The sequence below is a fragment of the Bactrocera latifrons genome, unplaced genomic scaffold (assembly GCF_001853355.1).
Source record: "Bactrocera latifrons isolate USDA-ARS-PBARC rearing strain unplaced genomic scaffold, ASM185335v1 scaffold_9, whole genome shotgun sequence".
In the NCBI taxonomy this organism is placed as follows: Eukaryota; Metazoa; Arthropoda; class Insecta; order Diptera; family Tephritidae; genus Bactrocera; species Bactrocera latifrons.
This window is the reverse complement of record NW_017537600.1, coordinates 1,840,921-1,855,826: the sequence shown is the minus strand read 5'-3', so window position 1 is coordinate 1,855,826 and position 14,906 is coordinate 1,840,921.

Sequence of the window (14,906 nt, the reverse complement as noted above, 5' to 3'; positions counted from 1 at the left end):
AAATTAATACGCATTAAGCAACCGTAAATGCGCCTTGAAATTTTATGGTGACAGATGGCAGAATTGGGCATTCACATAGCTGATTGTGAATTTTTTTATTTATTAAAAAAAAAAACAAAAAAAATTAAATAAAATGAATAAGAAAAATTATTAATAGAAATTTTGGTATTTTTGGAAAATCTATATAAATTTGACGAAAAAATTCGTTTATTATCAACTACGTTCAAAGATAGTAGAGTGAAATTAAAAGCAATCATTGATTGTAATGCGAAAAAAGTGTGCGAAAAAGTTAAGAATATTGGAAAAATGGATAACAAACTGTGCGTTGTTTTTTTCTGCTATCTGCAAATATTAACAAATATGTAAACGCAAAGAAGGCGGCAGACACAAGCGACATCTATCAAAAAATAGCAAAAATTGGCCATTTTTGAGCAAAGTTGCCTACTCAAATCTGGTAAAAAAAAAATGCGAAAGTAAAGGTAAATTAAGCCCGCTAATGCAAGTTAGCGCTGTCGTCTATCAGGGCTATAACTTATTACATGGTTCTTACTTCTATTTATTTACTAACTAGTATGTTTACTTACTACTAAGTACATTTTAATTGTTCCAATTCACCGTTATTTGCATTCTTTTTACTGAAACAAAGGTTGTTTTGGTGTTTGTTACTATTATAAGGAATAGGTTCCTTAATTAGCGCACAAGTTCTCAAGGCTGTATCTCCGAAACTATTACTTGGATCAACTTGAATATTTAGGACTATATTATAGAGTTGTTGTAGAATTTAGACAAAGTGTTATAGTACAACAACTTTCTGCAAACTATATGGTACGAAATTCTTAATACTTCCAACAAAAATCGTTGGTATTTTACTTCAGCTTGAACTCATTAAAAATCCTTCTTTCATCACAATTCTTACCTTAGAGTAATATAAAATTGTAGTTTCAATTATGAAAGTATGGAATGCATCATTGCAGGTGCGTAGTCCTTGGTAATAAATTGCACCATTATATTTCTGAAACCAAAAAAAAAAAAAAATTTTGTGTTTGCTTAATGCTTCTAATCAGACAGCAAATTTTTTTAATATCCGACAAAACGGCAGCTATTTGAAAAAAGTCAAAGTATGAAACAACGGAAGCGGTGTCGATAGTGAATTCACAAAACCTATTGAAATTCAAGTCAAGCGCTGGCATCCTTAATGATGACTACATCTTATGAAATAGGTAATGGCACTCCAACTGGTATTGTTAATAACAAAACTGGTCTATATATGACTCACAAGCTTAGTCCAAGCTAACCTAACATAAAATAAGTGTACGAAATAGTAAGAAAATGTTCAAAATACCTAGTGTTTAAGCATTAATAAATTTAATTAAATTATAACGCATATTCGAATTAAGTTTGGGATACTTTCTAGAACACAACTTGAAGCAGGTTTCTTCGCTTTCGATTTCTCATTTAGTTCAAGAACTCAGTACGAATAACAATTAGCTATTAGACATATTGACGAAAGATAAATTTTCAAATAATGCTATAATAAATTTAAATTGTTAAATGCTTTAGAAATTTGTATTGCACTGCTTTCTAAGCGATGTCATGCAAAACAATAGCTTTCAGTAGCTGTTTCACACATTTAGACAGATATATGAGCGAATAACTTCTTTGATTTATTGATTAGTGTTTAATGGTCTACTCAAAAATTTGTGTGTCATGATACGAATGGTTCTAATTAATATTTAATATATTCTCCATTGATTTTACTGCATATATGAATTGATTGAGACTTATAATAGTGTATGGGTGTTATTGTTTATAAGATTAAATAAGATCCGTTGCCTGTAACTTCCATACAACCCATAGTTCTGAAACAAAATATATATTGGAATGAAAGTAAATAGTTGAACTAAACTTTAGAGTGAAATTATGGAGCCATGTTTCATCCATTGTCACATATCTACACAAAAAATCGGGTTTATTACTCTTGCCCATCTCCAAACACTGCTCCGAATCATTAACGTCGTTGTGTTTAGTCAGAAGTGAACTCGCGCGACACCCACTTTGCACAGAGCAAACTTCTCATAACCAAATATTCATAAATGATATGATCGGCAACTTCACTCTACGGACATCCGAAATAATTTTGTGGACTTTTTTGATGTTTTCGTCGGAGGCGTTCACTGCCTCCAACGCCTTTTGTGCTCATTTTACTACGTCTAAATTTAGTATACCAATCTTAGATGGTTGATTTACCTGGGCAATATTTGGAAACTAGCCATTAAGCCAAGTTTTCACTTCAACTGTATTTTTGACCTTCAAAGAGCAATATTTCATCAAAACGTTAAGTTCGTTTTCAACCATTTTTTTTTTTTTTACAATAACAAAAATTGCTGCACTCAAATGGATATAAATCACAAACTAATGATTCAACATCTGTCAAGTTTATACACGCGTCTTTGGAAGATTAGGGCTAACTAAAAATCATATGGATTTAATTCTAGTAGCGTCATCTATGCATGTGTCGGGTGTGACTTTTCAATTGACTTGCTATGTCAAAATATAATGGCGTTCTCGACTTGGTAAAAAATATCTTAACCCAAATGACACTATTTCTAATGAAAACCCAGTCAAATCCAAGTTTTTCGGTTGCAACTCAACTATAAGAATCTTCATTTCCAGTTTCGGCCTGTATAAATGCACTCTTTAATCGGATGTACGTGAAAAACTGGCACATCATTGTATAGAGAGACAAAAAAAGACACTAAACACTCGCTCTCAGAGCAACCGAACTTTCAACCCACATATTTATGGTGTGCAAATGCGGTTTTTAAATTCGAAATGAACGTTCTTACTCAATCTTTATCGCTTTAAAATGGCTGAAGAAATCTAAAAGATGAATTTGAAATTTTGCTATTCGCTGCCCGAATTCGACTGCTGTTCGAATATAAGGACAGGAAAGCTCAAGCTTGCCTCCGATGCTGCTAGAAGACCAAGCTGTGCCCTAACACGTTTGCTTAGCAATATGTCGTGTTCGAAAAGTTATGGATTTGGCAAATAGCTATTGGCTAACTATATGTATATGTATGCTTATAACCATGACAAATCTCAAACGATGACAGGCAAACATAAATACAAATACAAGACAGAGCAAGCAGCAGTTCACCATTGTTTAGAGTAAATATATATATATACATATTTATATATACCCATTGTGCTTTGAACCATGGTTGCTATTTTTAGTGGTCCTTATTTTTGTTGTAATTGTATTTGTGCTGTAACTACTGCTTGCTTACTTGCTTCCACACCCACACACATATACACATGCATACACATTGGTTTTTATTGTTATTCCTGAATTAGCTAACTTCCTTAGCTCGCTTTGTTTCTATGCCCGACACGAATATGTTGCTCCCTCCGCTGTTGCTGTGTTGCTGTGCCGCTTGCGTCGCAGTTCAGTTGTCGAAATCTTGTTAAACTTTTTGACGCTTCGAGATTTTCGCTACCATGACTTCCAAGACTTTCAGGCACTAGCTGGCACTTGGTTGACTTGACTTGACTCAACTTGACTTGACTTGCTTTCGTCACGTTTTTCGCCAGCCATACATACATCTATTCTGATTGTTTGACTTGCTGCGACAAAGCGCACATGCATACACATACGTATGTGCATGTTGTAACGGTACAACACATTCATATGCATGAATTGTGTTTTTGAGTTTCGTATTTGGAAATGCATATGCTCGAGTGCGGAAGCCGGTGACTCGCTGTGACTCCCACTTGTTTGCCTGAGTTCAATAATTTTCATTGTTTACTGCCGCTGCTGTTGCAGCTACTGGCTCTTGCTGTCGCTTTGCTTGCTACTCGGCAGCTTCTTTTGTGCTTTGTTTGCTAAGCACAGCAAAGAGTGATGGGCATCATAACAACAAATACGCGCGCTGGTTGCACAACAATAACGCACAATAGCGTTTGTTTTCCAAAGAAGATGTACAAATACAAACTTAATGTGTACAAATACACATATATGTATATGTTTACACACACATATAAAAATATAAACGTTTTATAAATTTGACAAGTCGATTGTGTAAAGCCAACGCTTTCAGTGCACTTCCTGTTGAACTTTCGAGTACTCGCCTACACTTATCCGCCCACCCACACACATACTCACAAATAGCAAACCACTTATAATAAAATTTGAAAAGTTTGTTAAAGCACCGTTTTGTGTTAAAATTAAAGCCGAAATTTCGCTTCAACTTTGCTTTGCAATTATGTGGTTTCTGCTTGTCAGTAAATATATTTGGATGACACAAATATAGGTTACGTTAGGTTAGGTTAATCTAGTAGGCCAATAAACCATACATTTGCGATACCAGAAGGAACTCAGTTCCTAAGTCCACAAAGAGTAGTCATTATCGATACTTTCTTCAGTGTATCAAACAGCGTAGTCTTGCCAATGCGGGACAAATAGAGTTGCACCATTGTTTCCCTGGTGGCCTGCTCTAAACTGTACCTGCAGTCTTCTTGGCCTGTCAGCGCCATTCTGCGAACGTGTGACGCCACCGACTAAAATAATAGATTGTCAAAAAAGTCTTGCGGTATTTTTTATTTATTTATTTTTTTATTTTATAACGGTTTGATGACTCATGCCCAGCTCTTGACCGATGCTACGGCTGCTACTATGCCGGTCTCTTTCGACCAATTCAGCGATTTTATCGCAATTTTCGATGACAGGTCTTCCGGAGCGTAGCGCATCTTTGACCACCTCTACACCAGAACGAAAACGTTGAAACCATCGTTGTGCGGTGGAAATGGAAACTGCATCGGGTCCATAAACTGCACAAATTTTATTGGCGGCTTGAGATGCATTTTTGCCATTATCGTAGTAGTATTGTAAAATAGGCCGTATTTTCTCTTTATTTTGCTCCATCAAACACGTGTTAGCGCGTGAAATGAGCTTTCCAAAAACTAGAACTAAGAGCTCTCAGCGCCAACTAGGGGAAATACCGCAAGACTTTTTTGACAATCTAAGCTATCTGATAGTTTTGTGATTGCTGAAGGAGTTAGTAGAGCAATATTAAAAAAATTTTTTTTTTGTTTTGACATTTTCTGTTCCCTTTATTTTTTTTTATGTTCACAAAACGCCTGGCTATCGTCAATATATTTTTTATAATTTATTGACAATGTTATGATAAAATTTATGGAAAAAAACATGGGGAAAATTAAAAAAAAAAAAAAAAAACATTAATTACTTTTTTATTTCTCAACATTTTTTCATGGTTCTAGTATGGAAGATAATCATTTACTACATTACGTACTTTTTTAGAATAAATTGGGTTTTTGTGTTTCAGATGATCCAAACATGAGAAATCGTGTCCGTCAGTGAAAAAACACATCTCAATCACCCAGCCATTTCTTCGACATATGACATCAAAAGTTCAGAAAAAAATCGTTTATACACTCCACGATATACCTCATGATATGTGAAAAAAAGTTCTATTGTAGAATGAAACCTTCTTAAAAAAAAGAAGCCTTACCCTACTGATCCTTTAACTCAGTGTTGCTTAAACACACATCAATGACGTATTAAACAAGAAGAAAATAGTCCATATTTTTCATTATTTGTCCAGCAGGTGAAGCAGAGGTAGCAGCAGGTACAACAAACTTGATGAGGTCCTGATGAACTCCTTGATGGTAGAAACTTCCTTGAACGTGACATCAGTAGCAGCAGCAGTAGCTAATCGACTCTTGAAAGCATTGTGTGGTGTCATAGAAATAGTTGGATAACTACTCCGTAACCATAGACCATACCACCAGCTTAGATTTTCGCGCACTGGTCTTCGTGCTTGATATCAAAGATCAATGGTGAGGAAACGGAATCAGAACTTGAGTTATGACCAAGCCCCACAAGTAAGCGCTATTCCGATGTGCAGAAGTTAAAAAATGATGAAAATGGCGATCAAGTCTGAATTAACTGTCAGGAAGATTTTATTATATTTTTGGTGCAATTAGCTGAAATTATCTACTGTGAGTGGTTCCTTTAAGGTCAAAGTCTTAACTCATATCTGTACTGTCATCAATTAGAGGCATAAAGGAAGAGAAAAGAAGGCATGAAGAAAGCAATTTGTCCAAAAGCTAGCAACTTTGGACTATGGAGGAGGAATTGCGAGCCATCAGAATAACGGCATTCATCACATATTAGTAGTGACTCATCAGAACTCTCGGAGAGAAAAGAATGGAGAAGCTTAAGAGGTGTTTACCAACTCATAATGCGGCATGAAAAAATAGAAGCGGCAATTCAATAAAAAAAAATGATTTGTTGTTATTTTCCTATTTTACGATTTTACAGTTATTACAGGTAATTGAACTCTGTAGAGAATAACATGTTGAGTTAAAATGTTTGCAGATTAAGAAAAAAATACAGTAATTGACGAATTGTGTATGAAGTGGTTCAGCATTTCATAAGTAAATATTTGACTGCCTTAAGCAAACTTATCAAGATATACTTGGATCAGGTTATTAAGCTATAATTTCATAGAAGTTGGCAACCTCTCAAAGTAGGAGATTTAAAAAACACAGCCCCACTGAAAGTAATATAGACATGCATACTATGTCACTGTAGTTTCGTAAATATTACCATTTATCATAACCTAGTATTCTCTAGCTCGTCTTTTACCGATGGTAATCTTCATACCCACTATAGGAAAGGAGGACTATTCACTGGCCAAACTGTTCTTACTTCCTTCATGCTTAAAGGGATGGAAACGATTGTAGGTGAGATATATAAGAAGACGCTGAAAATTGCACCCCTAGGCAGTCAGCCCGCGTATAGAGCAGGGAAATCAATTAACACTTAAGTTGGTTACTGTAGAACTTCAGAATTCTCTGAAAAATAGAGAGGTTGCGATATAACCCTTTTTTGACATTGAAGGTGCTTTGGCAATGCGTCCACACAAGAAAGAATCGTCTGGATACTACGGGGGCTGCTCACAGGGTGCGACTCAATTCCCCTACTATGGGTCTAGTAGTAGATGAGCTCCTTGAGTTTCTCACATACAATGGGATACGGTAACATGGGCAGATGACATTGTCATAATGGCAACTAGTGCAATCAACGCAACGCTACACTCACCGATAGTCAAGCGCCACGCCAAGCTGCTATTGATAGCTTACAATCTAGCAAAGTTAAAAGATACATCCTCCGAGAAAAATTCTGCCGCGCTCTATAATGAGCACTGCAGATTCAAGAAAGAGTTGTTCAACATGGGCAAAGCCTATTGTGCAAACTGCCTATTTTGTGAGATGGAACCAGAAATTCCAGAACACCTAGTTCTGGATTGCCCAGCAATTTGTAGAACCAGCCGATCTACCGCCAAAATGTTGTAACTGCAATCAAAGTCACCTTGCGAACTATAGGGGATGTGAAGTGGCAAAACAACTGCAAAAAATTAGAAACGCGACCGAAAAAAATAAAAAGCATAACCAACAACCAAAACGCATAAGTACAACCGTTTCTACTGCTCCTCAGAAAGAAGTTACTAATGTAAGTCAGCAATCTGAAAAACCCTCATTTGCCAGCATAACTAAAGATAGTAATCAGGTACAACAACATACGTCTGCAAACCAAACAAATTCYAGTGCTATTAGTGATATTACCAATAATTTATAAGGCGCAAAAATGAAACCGGTAAAAATTATGACATGGAATGCAAATGGCTTACTCAAACGTAGTAAAGAATTAGAGACATTACTCCATGTTGAAAAAATTGATATTAGTCTTATATCAGAAACCCATTTTACAAATGAGACTTTCGTTCAAAAACTATAAGACATACTATTCCAACCACCCAAATAACAATGCGAGAGGGGGGAGTGCCATAATTATCAGAGATAATATTCTCCACTATGAAGAAATTAATATAAGTGTCCCAGAATTTCGAACCACGGCCATATCGGTTCAATCTAGTTTCGGCAAAATAAGTATTACCGCGATATATAGCCCACCCAGACACAATATCAAAATGGACTTGTACACGGAACTTATACTAAAACACCATGGAAAATTGATCATGGTTGGTGACTTTAACGCAAAACACCCCCAATGGGGCTCGAGAGTTACGACACCGAAGGGGAGAGAGTTATTTAAAGCTGCTACGGCTACTGGATGCGACTTTATGTCTACTGGCAAGYCGACTTACTGGCCTTCCGACACAAGAAAACTACCTGACCTGATCGACACTTTTTCATCACTCGACAAATATTCATTACCATGGAAAGTGGATTTAACTTAAATTCGGACCACTCGCCAGTATATCTAATCTTAAATGGTCATCTACAAGAAATCGACATACCACCTTATCTCCCTAATAGACATACGGACTGGGAGTATTTCAAAGTTATGCTCGACAAAAATATTGATTCTAAAGTAAATRTAACTACTAAAGATATGTTAGAAGACGAAGTTCATGCATTTACGAAAACTATTCAAGAATCGGCTTGGGAAAGTACTCCTGTTCCTAAAAAAAGAAACTTTTACACTAAATACCCTTCCGATATTTGAGAACTTATAAAGAAAAAGAGAAAACTACGTAAAAAATGGCAAATCACGCGATTTCCTCAGTATAAAACAGAGCTAAACAATTTAACTTAGATTCTCAGCACCAAAATAAAGTTAGTTACGAATCATAATATTTCTAATTATATTGAGAAATTAACGCCAACGCACAAACATACGGATTATTCAATTTGGAAAGCTGTTAAAAACGCAAGGAAACCAATATTGTCGAATGCACTCCTCAGGAAGCCAAACGGATCCTGGGCCAGAAGCGATGAAGAAAAAGCGAAAGTTTTCTCGGAGAAACTAACTAAAACATTTAGTTCTTTTGCGGTCAATGGTACTCTACCTCAGCTGGAGGAATCGCAATGCGTGGGTGAAATCCAACCAGCAACAAATAAAAAAGTAGAAAATATTATTAAAAGTAGATTGAAACCAAAAAAGGCTCCCGGCTTCGACTTGGTGACTGCTGATTTACTAAAAAATCTAACGCAAAAAGCAATAGTAAAGCTTACGACGATAATAAACGCTTGCTTAAATTTCAGACACGTCCCACTGTCATGAAAAGTATCTGAAATCATCATGATACAAAAACCTAGCAAAAGCGCGCATGAAGCCCCGTCATATCGTCCAATTTCACTGTTGCCTATTTTGTCCAAACAACTCGAAGCTGTAATCATAAAAAGACTTCAGAACATAATTGTAGAAAGGGAACTTATACCCATTCATCAATTTGGATTTAGATCTCAACACTCCACAACCGATCACGTTCATCGAGTAACGAGCATAATTGAAGATGCGATGGAAAAAAAGCACAATTGCACAGCTGTCTTACTTGACGTTTAGCAGGCGTTCGATAGAGTATGGCACCATGGCTTACTTCTTAAATTAAGACTTTATTTTCCACAGTATCTAATCGATCTAGTTGACTCTTACCTGAACAACCGCTACTTCAGAATCAAGCAGGGACAATCATATACTACTTTACAGCCGATAAAGATAGGTGTACCCCAAGGTAGTGTCCTGGGTCCACTCTTATACATATTTTTTACTAGCGACATGCCTACGCCGCCAAACTGCGCAATCGCCACATTTGCAGATGATGCCTGCATCATTACGACCGGCAAAAAAGAAGTTGAGTCGTCGCACAGAATGCAATCTTCACTAAATCAAATTGTAGAAAGGACACAGAAATGGTACATTACTTTAAACGAATCGAAGTCTATCCATATAAACTTCACTAACAAAAGATCTACGTACATCTCCTTACAGATTGGAAATGAAGTAATCCCGTATTCCACCTCGGTGAAATATCTGGGGATGACGTTGGATGCAAAGTTGAATTGGAAGGAGCATAAACAAAAAAAAAAAAAGTGACAGAACTAAAACTAAAATACCACAAAATAAACTGGTTGATCGGCAAGAAAAAACTCCTAGTCTACAATCAAACTTTGAAACCTATTTGGACATATGGAATTCAACTATGGGGATGCGCCGCTCCTTTATACATTGAAGCGGTTCAAAGGTTCCAAAACAAAGTACTGCGAAAAATGGTAAATGCCGCCCCGTGGTACATACGCAATTCGGAACTGCATCGTTATTTTCATTTAAAAATGGTTCGGGAAGTCATTCGCGAAACAGCATCGGAACATGCAAAAAGGTTGCAAAATCATGTAAACAGTGAAGCCCGAGAACTAGGAGAGGCTAGAAATAGCAGGCGCACACTGTTTCAATTTCAATGGAATGTTAAACCGTCATTTTAACGTTAAAACTAAAAAAAAAAGAAAAAAAAAATTATCTTATTAGCACAATTTGTATATTGAATTTGTGTATAAATTAAAATAAATTTAGCTTATTGAGTTTGCTATGAATTAATTCCTCGTAAAGTAGTTTTCTAGCTTTCAACCTAAATCGCTTCTTGAAGAAATTTTACTAATACTAAAATACGTTTAGTTCGTAAGTAAATGCTACTTGCTTACTTCCCGGCTGAATTTCAAAGAATTTCTAACCAAATATCAGGCTTCCCGGCTTCTTGGCTTAAAAGTGGAAAATGGGAGCTGACGCATACCCTGTCTTAAGTACATATTTCCCAACCAAATATTTGCAACGAGATTGATGCCTCAACTGCTACACACTCACATAGTACACATAGTTTCTACGTATATATATGTGTTCATGTTGCAGCAATTTGTTGTATGTTAAGCTGAGGGGTTGGGTCATGTTGCTAAGCATTTGGGGCTAAGACAACTTAATGAGTGGTAATTAGTGTTGAAACGTTTAACGGTTGCACAACAATAAAAACAACTTAACTGGCTAATATAACTGCTGGCAATGTACAGTTAAGCTGTATAGCAGACAAACTGTACACAACAACAACAACAAATAGTGCTATTTTCTATTTTTTGCTAAGCTGATTTTTTTTGTCCTCATTGCCAACTAAATTGTGCCCCATTAATGTAAAGTTTTCACACTTTCCGTGCGAGCGCTGACGAATGCACACAGACACACACTCTATGTACACTCGTATGTGCAATGCGCCTGTTTGTATGCTTGTACATATGTGTTGATGACGATGAATGATGGTCTAAGCTACAGTTCATGTTCTTTGGCAAAGCTTTTTATTCGCTTTGCTGGTCTTTGTTGCTTTTGTGCGTGTGAAATAGCGGGGAATGCCTGTTGAAATTGTTTCCTCACCATGTCTAGTATTTGCCCAAACCAAGGGGTGACCAAGAGCAACTATCATGAATGATTGTAGCGAGTAAGTTGTAAGCGGTGAGAATGCCTCGGCTGTGATTGATGCGCAGCCACATCTCAACAACTTTCATGGAAGAAACAGTTCTATTTTGAATGTCGGAGAGTTTAATTTTATTTGAAATAGAATGGAAATTATTGACGAAAAATTGTGCGAGTAAGTGTTTAAGGCTTTCAACTTTTAGATTTTTGATATTGAAATTTTGAAGGCTCATAGATTTGTATGGTTAAGAATGTTTTAAGTCTCCGAAAGGTAGTGGGAGAATTTTAATCTGAGAATCCTTGCGAAGTCGCCGCAAAATCGATCCGCTTCTGAAGCAGATGGTTACGGATGATGAAAAACGGTTCGCTTACGACAATGGCAAGGTCAAGTGGAAATGCTGGAAATGTGATGAGCCAACAAGAGTGATGGTGCACAGAACCAGCATAACACAACACACACACAAACCGCGTTTTGAGAAGACTGTCCTTGCTTGGACTTATTGAAAGCTTTTGACACAGTATTCAACGCCTTTTGAGAACATCAAACTAGGGAACTCTATTGCTAAGGAGGTGGACCATGAACTATTTGAGCGGTCCACAAGCACGGGGAAACGGGGGTTCCATAGGAAGTCTAGGACATTTCCCTTCCAAATCCACGGCTACTCTATTAACAGACTAGACTTCTATTGATGATATCAAGGTTCCTACGGTAAGCAACCCTAAAATTTGAGGATTTAAGACAGAGCTGCAATATGAACCTCAAGTCGCTGGCCTGCCATACTTGGGTCAAAGACTATGAGAAGTTGTTGGCAATGTGCAAGTTAATCGGCCGGACGGTTACCAACTACGCTGCCACAATATTTCTCCAACACGACGCTTCGGCGAGCCAGAACAATATAATAACCACATTTCGGTTGCGTTCAATTTCCGATAGGCACTGAACTCTATTGACAGTCTAGCTATTAACGCTATCAGGTTTATCCTAAAATAAATTATAGGTCCAGGTATTCTTTTACTAACTTACGCGAAAGCTAAGAACCTTTAGTTATCTCAAAGCCGCCGAGCTATCTATATATATACATAAATATATATCTTCTTGTAGGCACACTCCTAGTCAGAACAAAAGCACTTTATTTGTTGTGATCTCCGCTTGAAAGTCACTACAGTGGTCTGATAGACGGAGGGCGATTTTAGTGTCTAATTTTGCTGAGAAAACATCACCCCCCACGCGGTTATCTAGTTTGGAACCATGTGTATAGCTACTTATTCCTGCATCCTTGGTTACCTTGACCCTTCCCACTCTCTCTGGTGGGGAAGGCAATATTGTGGACCGAATTTAGATTCAGCTCTGTGAGATTGGATAATCCAAGCTAAGGAACAGAAACGAAAACTTTTCCTCTTACTTCCTATTACTCTGCTTTCTCGGCTGGTACTGCACTGAGTACTCTCAGAGCTCTATTGTTTTTATGCATTCGGACGACATGATCTAGCCATAGTAGCCGCTGTCTCTTAATTCCCAGAAATATGTCAATTCGCCGTTGCCAATGCAAAAAAGACCATTAATCTTACACGAAACCTTTCTCTCGAAAAATCCTTGGCTCATCAGATGTTGTCATCGTCCATGCCTCTGCGCCATATAGCAGGACGAAAATAACGAAAGTCTTGACTTCTGTTGGCAGAAATTATTCTTCGAGGCTGACGTTGTTGTTGGTGTTGATGCTGGTTCCAATATAGACAAAGTTATCTACAACTTTGAAGTTATGACTGTCAACAGTGACATGGGTGCTTAGTCGCGAGTGCGACGCCTCTTTGTGTGATAACAGGAGATATTCCGTCTTGCCATCGTTCACCACCAGATCCATTTGCTTCACTTCCTTATCCATTCTGAATAAAGCGGAACTAACGACACGGTTGTTAAGACCAATGTTATCTCCAGGAGTAGATTGAAGAAGTCGCACGATAAAGCGTCGCCTTGTCTGAAACCTCGTTTGGTATCGAACGGCTAGGAGAGGTTCTTCCCGATACTGACAGCGCTTTTGGTATCGCTCAACGTCAGTTTACATAACCGCATTAAGATCTAGCGGCATTCAAGCAACTCCTTTTCGTGCTCTCAAAAGCAGCTTTGAAATCGACGAAGAGGTGGTATGTGTCAATCCTTGTTTCGGGTATAATGTATAGAAGTTCGCGCAAAAGAGGAAGTTTTCTGAGTGCCATTCACGTGGGAGTGGCCGAAAATGATTATTTTACATATGCCTCAAGGAGCTCACGACTTCCGGTCAAACATCCGTTGGATGGAGAGCTAAAGTGAGAAGGCGAAATATCTCTCCATAGGATTGTTGCTGAGTTTAGGGCCCGCCACATGTAAAACACACCCAATGAAAGGATGTCTATAAACACTATCAAGTAGTTGAAAAGCTCTCTTATTTATAACTCCTCAATTATACCAAACTTGAACTATCTTACCATAATATGAGTCCTAATGCAAGTAAAACTCAAACTACAAAGTCTCTGTTAGCTCTACTTGATAGCATAACCTCAGCTAAACCGCGCAATACTATATATTCAAAAACATATTATTCAATTTGTTGCTTAAATCCAATTTCTCAAGCAGCTTTTTTCACTTCTTAGTTTTATTTTTGAATTTTATGCTGTTGCGCTCTCACAACCTCTCTGCTGCTGGCAATCTTTCTACCATCAAGGCAATTTTCTGCCTCAGCTCAGCGCAATGGTTGAGCCATTGTTTGCCTGCTTTGTAATTTACTCATCTCACATTTACCCCTGTTTCTAGTTGCGCGTGTGTGTGTGTTGGACGTTTTGGTCTGACATTCACGTCCTAAACTACGTCGTTGAACTTTTAACCGGATAAATCTAGGCATCAGGTAATTTATCTTTGTTGCTGAAAATTCTTATGCTGTCAGGTCACGGCAGGCATTTCTCTCGTCGTTCTCTGGTTTCATACGCTTTCACTACAAAATACCGTGTAGCCTTTGTTGTTGCTATCTGTTTTGGTTTTATATATATATATTTTTTTTGTTTTTGTTTTTCACATTTTCGTATTTTCGTCTGACTCCCCATCCAATTAGACTTATCTCATTTCACCCTGTGTGTGGCAAGTTGAGCAGGTGTGTTGTGTTGCAGACAATACAGCATTTTTGGAAGTTGTGTTTGTGTGTGGGTCTTTAACGCACACGGGCTTATAATTATATATACGCAAAGGATAATGCTATATTTAAGCATAGCGAAATATAAACTCATAGACTGTTGTTGTTGTTTTTTATATTTTATTTTCATTTTTTTTGTGTGGTTTAAAGCGTGATTTTTGGGTTTTCACCTGATCCTCTGTCCTTTGTTGTGCTTCCACACATCCACATGCTTCTAATATGCGCTTGTGTGTGTGTGCTCTAAAATTTATGGTTCTCTATGCATTTTTTTTTTGCGTGCTCTCGCATGTGTATCGCCTTACGCCTGCCCCGGCTTACATAAGTGTGGGCTTAGATTGAAATATATTACGACTAATTTTGCATATATTTCCTGCCAGCTAAGCCTAAGTACTATATTTATTTTAATTTAATTCACACACTTTATTTTCAATTTCCTGCGTTCTATTGTAGATTTTAATCCCCTTTAG